The sequence below is a fragment of the Biomphalaria glabrata genome, chromosome 17 (genome assembly GCF_947242115.1).
Source record: "Biomphalaria glabrata chromosome 17, xgBioGlab47.1, whole genome shotgun sequence".
NCBI classification, from domain to species: domain Eukaryota; kingdom Metazoa; phylum Mollusca; class Gastropoda; family Planorbidae; genus Biomphalaria; species Biomphalaria glabrata.
This window is the reverse complement of record NC_074727.1, coordinates 16,098,197-16,106,841: the sequence shown is the minus strand read 5'-3', so window position 1 is coordinate 16,106,841 and position 8,645 is coordinate 16,098,197.

Below are 8,645 nucleotides of genomic sequence, written 5' to 3'. Positions count from 1 at the left end.
TTACGAGCTCTTACAAGTGGGAAAGTGTGTGTGTGTGTGTGTGTGAATGAAAGAACGGTGCAGTAGGGTACCAGAGGTGTGTGTGTGTGTGTGTGTGTGTATGTTTATTAGAAGCGTTTGTGTGAGCTGGTGTTGTGAGATGTTTGTCTGCTGGGGTTTTATATTATCAGTGTGTGTTTGGGCTGGGTGGGGGGCGGGGGGGAGTGTATTTAAAGTAATGTATGTATGCTAATGTATAATGTATAGTAGAGGTGTGTGCGTGTGTTGGGGTGATGTATTCAAGCTATGTTTATATGCTTATTTTTTTTTTTTCTTTAATAAGCCTAAGAGACTAACTTAATAAGGTGATCTCAGTGCTAAGCTACTACAAGGTTGTAGTCAGGATAAGTTGATTGGATCTCCAGCAAGTATTAAAATGTAAACAAAATATATATTAAGCGAAACTAACATTTCTATTTGCTTCCTCCAACATATCTTAAACACTGATGACTGGGAGAATCAATGGGATGGCGAGCAAAGTTATTATATGTATGTGTATGTTATAAGTCCTATTGGGGTGTATGTTATAAGTCATATTGGGGTGTATGTTATAAGTCCTATTGGGGTGTATGTTATAAATCATATTGGGATATATGTTATAAGTCCTATTGGGGTGTATGTTATAAGTCATATTGGGATGTATGTTATAAGTCCTATTGGGGTGTATGTTATAAGTCATATTGGGGTGTATGTTATAAGTCCTATTGGGGTGTATGTTATAAGTCCTATTGGGGTGTATGTTATAAGTCCTATTGGGGTGTATGTTATAAGTCCTATTGGGGTGTATGTTATAAGTCCTATTGGGGTGTATGTTATAAGTCCTATTGGGGTGTATGTTATAAGTCCTATTGGGGTGTATGTTTTAAGTCCTATTGGGGTGTATGTTATAAGTCCTATTGGGGTGTATGTTATAAGTCATATTGGGTTATGTTATAAGTCATATTGGGATGTATGTTATAAGTCTTATTGGGATGTATGTTATAAGTCATATTGGGGTGTATGTTATAAGTCATATTGGGATGTGTGTTATAAGTCATATTGGGGTGTAAGTTATAAGTCATATTGGGATGTATGTTATAAGTCATATTGGGATGTATTTTATAAGTCTTATTGGGGTGTAAGTTATAAGTCATATTGGGTTGTATGTTATAAGTCCTATTGCGGTGTATGTTATAAGTCATATTGGGGTGTAAGTTATTAGTCATATTGGGGTGTATGTTCTTTCACATCTTGGTTTGCCCTCATTGGTCACGTTTCAATGTGTGTCGTAAGTTATTTCAATATTTTAAAGCCTACATGTAAATAGAACTGATACCTGTTAAGTCAAGATCTATATGTCATAGGAGGCAAAGTAGTAAATAGAGAAGTTAGGCAAAGTAGAAAATAGAGAAGTTAGGCAAAGTAGAAAATAGAGAAGTTAGGCAAAGTAGTAAATAGAGAAGTTAGACAAAGTAGTAACTAGAGAAGTTAGACAAAGTAGTAACTAGAGAAGTTAGACAAAGTAGTAACTAGAGAAGTTAGACAAAGTAGTAAATAGAGAAGTTAGACAAAGTAGTAAATAGAGAAGTTAGGAAAGTAGTAAATAGAGAAGTTAGGCAAAGTAGTAAATAGAGAAGTTAGGCAAAGTAGTAAATAGAGAAGTTAGGCAAAGTAGTAAATAGAGAAGTTAGACAAAGTAGTAAATAGAGATGTTAGACAAAGTAGTAAATAGAGAAGTTAGGCAAAGTAGTAAATAGAGAAGTTAGGCAAAGTAGTAAATAGAGAAGTTAGGCAAAGTAGTAAATAGAGAAGTTAGACAAAGTAGTAAATAGAGAAGTTAGACAAAGTAGTAAATAGAGAAGTTAGGCAAAGTAGTAAATAGAGAAGTTAGGCAAAGTAGTAAATAGAGAAGTTAGGCAAAGTAGTAAATAGAGAAGTTAGACAAAGTAGTAAATAGAGAAGTTAGACAAAGTAGTAAATAGAGAAGTTAGGCAAAGTAGTAAATAGAGAAGTTAGGCAAAGTAGTAAATAGAGAAGTTAGGCAAAGTAGTAAATAGAGAAGGTAGACAAAGTAGTAAATAGAGATGTTAGACAAAGTAGTAAATAGAGAATTTAGACAAAGTAGTAAATAGAGAAGTTAGGCAAAGTAGTAAATAGAGAAGTTAGACAAAGTAGTAAATAGAGAAGTTAGGCAAAGTAGTAAATAGAGAAGTTAGGCAAAGTAGTAAATAGAGAAGTTAGACAAAGTAGTAACTAGAGAAGTTAGGCAAAGTAGTAAATAGAGAAGTTAGGCAAAGTAGAAAATAGAGAAGTTAGGCAAAGTAGTAAATAGAGAAGTTAGGCAAAGTAGTAAATAGAGAAGTTAGGCAAAGTAGTAAATAGAGAAGTTAGGCAAAGTAGTAAATAGAGAAGTTAGGCAAAGTAGTAAATAGAGAAGTTAGGCAAAGTAGTAAATAGAGAAGTTATGCAAAGTAGTAAATAGAGAAGGTAGACAAAGTAGTAAATAGAGAAGTTAGGCAAAGTAGTAAATAGAGAAGTTAGGCAAAGTAGTAAATAGAGAAGGTAGACAAAGTAGTAAATAGAGAAGGTAGACAAAGTAGTAAATAGAGAAGTTAGACAAAGTAGTAACTAGAGAAGGTAGACAAAGAAATAAATAGAGAAGTTAGGCAAAGTAGTAAATAGAGAAGTTAATTACTACTTTTCCTGACGTCGTGACAGATTCTTTTAATATGCTTATGGATGTCACCATCTGAGGAGATTGGCTAACTGGTAAGGCACTTGGCTTTCAAAACGAGTTTTGGGTTCGAATCTCTGTGAAGACAGGTTGTTATTTTTTTTATTTCGGGATTTTAGGACGCCCCTAGTTGGGAATAGTAAAAGCAGTTGGTCGTTGTGATGGTCACGTGGCACCGTTGCTAACTGTCTGTCATAGATGCAGATGCCCTTTACATCATCAGCCCTGTATATCATAAGGTTATAGTCAGTGGGAAAATGTTGGTATTAATAGGTCACTCACAGAATTACTAAATTTTGATTTTTTATTTCTTTAAAAAATGTTATAAATGTGTCCTAATGGTGTTCTAACTTCTTATGTGTAAAGCATTCTTGCACTTTGATGATAAAAACAAAGGTAGTTTAAAAAAATTCTTTAAACGCCAATTTTTCTTTGTCCTCTCCTGTAAGAGGTTAAAATTAAACTTTTAATTTCCGTAGCATTCTCTCCCTTCACAGGAACTCAGTCGATTAAAGTTTAACAAAAGTGGCATCAAAGCCAAACGATCAAAGCTGAACATTTACGGCTCTTGTCCCAACAAAGGAGTGAAACTAAGGCACTAACAAGAAAGTGGGAGCGTAGATGGTACTGCTTGAGAAAGAAAAAATTTAAAAAAAAAAGAAAGGGAGGGGAGCCAAAAAGATTCCCTATTTTCGTTTCGGAAGACGTTGAACGGAGATACTTTTCAACTCGATTCTCCCGTATCGGTAGCGCTTTCGGAGGACTACGGAAAGTCAACATGGCACTCTGGTAAACACCACGGACATTTACAACTATAGACTTTAGTTATAAAGAGTTGGATCAAGCCCCATGTGTGTGTGTGTGTGCATGTGCGTGTGTGATAGTAACTTGCCCGTCGAGCATCAAGATCAAGCGACAAGGCACTTTTAGCCAGCTTTAAATGTTCTGACCTACATTCCCTTTTTTAGGGAGGTATTGGCTAATTTCGTTAAGGTGTGCTTCTTCTTGTCTTGAGCGTTTTTACAAGACTTATATCAGCTCACACTGTCTGTCTGTCTGTTTGTCCGAGTGGAATCTTGGATTTTTCCCACTTCTCTTTCTCAGATCAAGTTGAAACTTTGTACAGTTATTCGTTGTCGATGACAACACAAGAATCATTAAAAAAAAAAAAAAACAACCAATCAGTTAATAAATTAATTTTATTATATAAATTTAAAAAATTACTAAGGTAAGGACAAATGAGCTTTGTGTGGAAAATTAGTTCGTTCTCTAAAAATGTTAAACTGACAAAAGTATTCTATTTTTATAAGCACTTCTATAGCTCAGTAGTTAACACGTTGGCCTTCTCTCGTGTAGGCTCGTGACCTCAAGTTCGAATTCAGACTCAAGCAACGTTTTAAAAATAGCTTTTGTAAAGGCAAGACGGAGGCCCTCTCCTAGATACCTCTCCCTTTCTCTTATCTTCTTCTTATCTTATATAATACAGACGTTACTTCAAAAAAGAAGATTACGTCCTTTGAGTCATGCATTTAGTCATGCATATTAACCAATGACCTAAATTTTGCTAAGTCACTGGTTTTCCTGGCTAGTTCAGGCAACCCATTCCATGCTCTAATAGCACTAGGGAAGAAGGAGTGTTTGTACAAATTTGTCCTAGCATATGGAACGAGCAATGTCCCTTTATCTTTGTGTCTTTCTGAGTATTTTATTAAATTTTGTTTTTGTATTTGAAGATTATGGTTCAGTGTTTTATATATAATTGCTACTTACTTTTGAGTCTTCTATTCTGAAGGCTTTCTAAATTTAGTGATTTTACTAATGGTGTTACTCTAGTCAAATGTGAATATTCGTTTGTTATGAATCTCACTGCTCTATTTGGTGTCTCTTTCAGTTTCTTAATGTTATCTTGAATTGAGGGGTCCCAAAGAGGATGCATATTCTATTATTGGCCTAACCAAGGTTAAATAGCATTTTAGTTTTATATTCTTAGTTGATTTATAGAAATATCCTTTAATAAACCCTAATGCTTTGTTTGATTTTGTTGATAGTTTCATGACTATGGGGATTCCCTTTCCTCCCACTGGTACACACACATGTATGTTCTGTAGTGTGTCTCTAGTTAACCTTAGATATTGTTAGACTGGTTTGAAACTGAGCTGAACACAAAGACTTTAGGCTATAGTGAAACCCTTCATCTTTGTGCTTTGAGTCCACACAGCTCTAGTGGGTACCTGACAGTCCACCATCACAAATGAGATACATGACACCGACAGCAAAGACAAACAGACACAAACACTCTTTTGCGCCCTTGGCAATCAAATCATTAAATAAAATACAACAATCTGATAAAAACTTTGTCACAAATAAATTATGAGTGAGCCTGGTGTAGTTTAGTTATAATGTGTTTTTTTTTTTTGGTGTGATGCACAAATTGTAAGACAAAGACCTTCCTTCAGGGAATAGGACCAGGACAAAGAAGAAGAGGCAGAGAAAACGATGGGAAGATAACATAAAAGAATGGACGAGCATGCTATATCAAGAGGTTCTATCCAAATCAAAAGACAGAGAAATGGAGAAAGACTGTCGACAAATCTTGTGTGGTGCCCCAACGGTCCAACAGACTAAGGCATAAGTGGTGATGCTAATATACAAGTACATTTTAAAAATAATATTAAAATATTAAAATACTTTGCACTTTTAACCCTTTAATTAGTTTCCGCCTCTAAATCATGGCACACGTCACGCCCCTGCATACTTTGTCCATTCCGTCTAGTGACCAACAGATAACAGAGCCATCAAGTGGTGGGAGCAGTAAGACAACAAAGTGGAAGTGGAGCTAACTGACCAGAGACACCTTACTGTACCAAGCACGACACTGGTATCCAGTCCTCTCTTGAAGATATCAGCGCCCTGTCTGCATGACACCCGAACCCTCGGTGATAGATAACAGAACTGCAACTTGGAATGACAAACGAACTAGAGACATGATCAAAGACAAACGAACTAGAGTCTTAGTCAAGGCTGTGTTACACATTTTCAGAAAACAAACGTAAAGCAACCCTTATAGTACTTCTTTGTGGGGGAATTAGACAAAAACTGGTCACTTTGAAACTAGCGGTCAGTATGCTAGTTTCTCGGAACCAACTTTTTTCTGTAGTTTGGTCATCACTGGGGTAGATTTTTTTTATGTTCAACGTGATGTAGTGACCAAACGATAATTAATGTGTTATAAAAACTAGCAAAATGTTCTATGTTTCCTCAGACATCCATTTAATGCTGGGGAATGGACGCTAGTTCAAGAAGGTGTAATGATGAACTGTAGCAGGCGGTCTGGGTACTGGTATGGATTGTTCTTTTGCTTTCACTAAATAGATTTTCAATGTAGCAATGTATTCATTTTAGTTTTCTTTTTTTCGCTTGCCTTTTGACCTTGGTATGTGATTGCATGTGTTGACTTGTCACAAGGGCCTGCTACAAAGATGCCCCAAACTTTTTAAATTCCTTTTTTTAGAACAAACCAAAAAGACGGGACAATTCATTCGTTTTCAACAGCTGCCGTCTTCGATTCACTTCCCGATACCAACGATTCTTATGTGGTCACTTCAACATTTGTCTGATGAATGTCATTTCATTACTGTTCATGATATTTTGGTTCTAACTTTTTGAATGACAATGTTTTACCCTAAAGGATGTGGGATGAGTGCCTGGGAGGCTCAAACCGCCTAGCCACCTAACGAGGGAGGGGGGGGTTAAGCTCGAATCCCGACTCGAGATAGAAGAAAAATATAGATATTTCATTTGACTAGATCTAGATCTATCTCATGTTGTTGTAGCCTGTAGATCTACATTATTCTAGATTGTATGATTCATGAATAGAACTATCATGAACATGTGGACTAGATCTAGAAATCATCTAGATCTTCATAACAAGTGTCACAAGTCTACTTTCTATGTATTATAGTTATATCTAGATCTAGAATAGAGTTGTGTTTGCTGAGAAGCCTTATTCCAGATACCCCCCCCCCAACTGGTCCACAACAGAGATTGAACTACAGCGCACTGATCATGCTATAAGTATTACCTTTATACAAAGTATAATCCTAATAAACAAATGAAAAATGATGGTTGTTTTAAATATATATTTATGTAGCTTTTTCATTTAGGGGTCCGTGGACAAATGTTGACAATTTTAAAGCATCACTTTGACAAGGCCTGAACAACAATGATTAAGTAAAATACTAAGAAACTATTCTGTTGACATCAGTCGCTTGCTTTGGGGTAACAGATAACTTTAACCCTAAACAGCCTGTTGCCGGTTACATTTATGTGGACACTTCCAACTCTTCCTTTGAAGTAACGTCTGTATTATATAAGATAAGTAGATAAGAAACCAGAAGCTGCCAGAATTCAGATTACACCTGAAGTAGCTCACCAAGCGCCGTGTGCTGATGTGGTCAACTGTTCTCTATCGAACTGACCAAAGTAAATGACCACTAGCATACTATTTATATTATCTTATACATGACTGACGTTCCTTCAAAACATAAGATAATTACGTCCTAAGCGTATCCATGTGTTATCTAGTCGTGCATGTTACCTAGTACTGACAAGTTAGCTTCCCGGGCTGATTCAGGCTACTCTTTCAAAACTCTAATGGCACTGGTAAAGAAGGAACACTTGCACGAATATTGTATATGCAATAAGAAATGTGACTTTATCTTTCTGATTACCTAGTATACTTAAACTCGTTAGATTTCCTGTCTGATTCAGGCTACATTTTCTAAGCTCTAATGGCCCCAGGGAAAGAAGGAACACTTGCATGTATTTTTCTTTACAATGTGACCCATACATGCGACTAGTTTTCTGAACATTTTATCTTTTTTTTTTATTTGTAAGTTATGGTTTTGTGTTTTATGCATAATCGCTATTTCTAATTAAAATTATGACAAAAAATTTTTGTTGTTTGATTGAACTTTGTGGTACATCGTAAAAAAATACTATTCAGCAAGTGCAAGTGCACCAGATGTCAACCCAGAGTTGTTATATTTTTAATGATTTATTTGTATTTATTTCAATATATATCTGTACAAGCAGGCACAAAATATGAACATAGAAACGTATTGACTTCTGATCCACTGAATCAAGGCAATCCAATATGGAGGACTTCATTAGTAACATCATAACGTTGAAAAACAGCATGTTAGCATAAGTTTATATACATGTCATATAGGTCAGTGCTATGTTACAAAGTGAGGAATGTGTGTATGTATTAATAGCTATCCAGGCTGGGCATACAGTTTTAGCTGACAGCGTCATCGACATTCTTTGCTCCTTGCCTAGACGGATGCCGGTTTTGAATATATTTTTATACAAATTTATCATGCATTTTAATGTTTTATTTACATTTATACAATTTTTAAAAAGTTCTAAACAATTATTGTCAATTGTTAAGTAAGCATACGTGTCAATGGTCAGTTAATGAAAAAAAGTTAATGTCTCGAATGGCACATATAAGTAATCAAGTTAGTCTCACAGATACATCATTAATGAATAGTTTCTTAGGTTTAGAAACACAGTCATAAAAAAAAGCGGGGGAGCTTTATACATTAAAACATAGCATAGTATAGAATACTATTCTAAAGTCAAACAAGATTAATATAATACTGAGAAGCGGGTTAATTTTTAGTTAGTATAATACATTTTTATAGGAAGGACAATTGTTTAAAAACTATGCAATGTAAATCAAAGACAAAAGAATAAAAAAAAAACATTATTTTGACACAAAATATTTTACATTTAAAATATCACATCAATAAAACACACCCTCGTGATGAGAAACACATGAAAACAAACCAGCGAGTCATTCTCATTCAAGTTAAGGATTGACCATCAA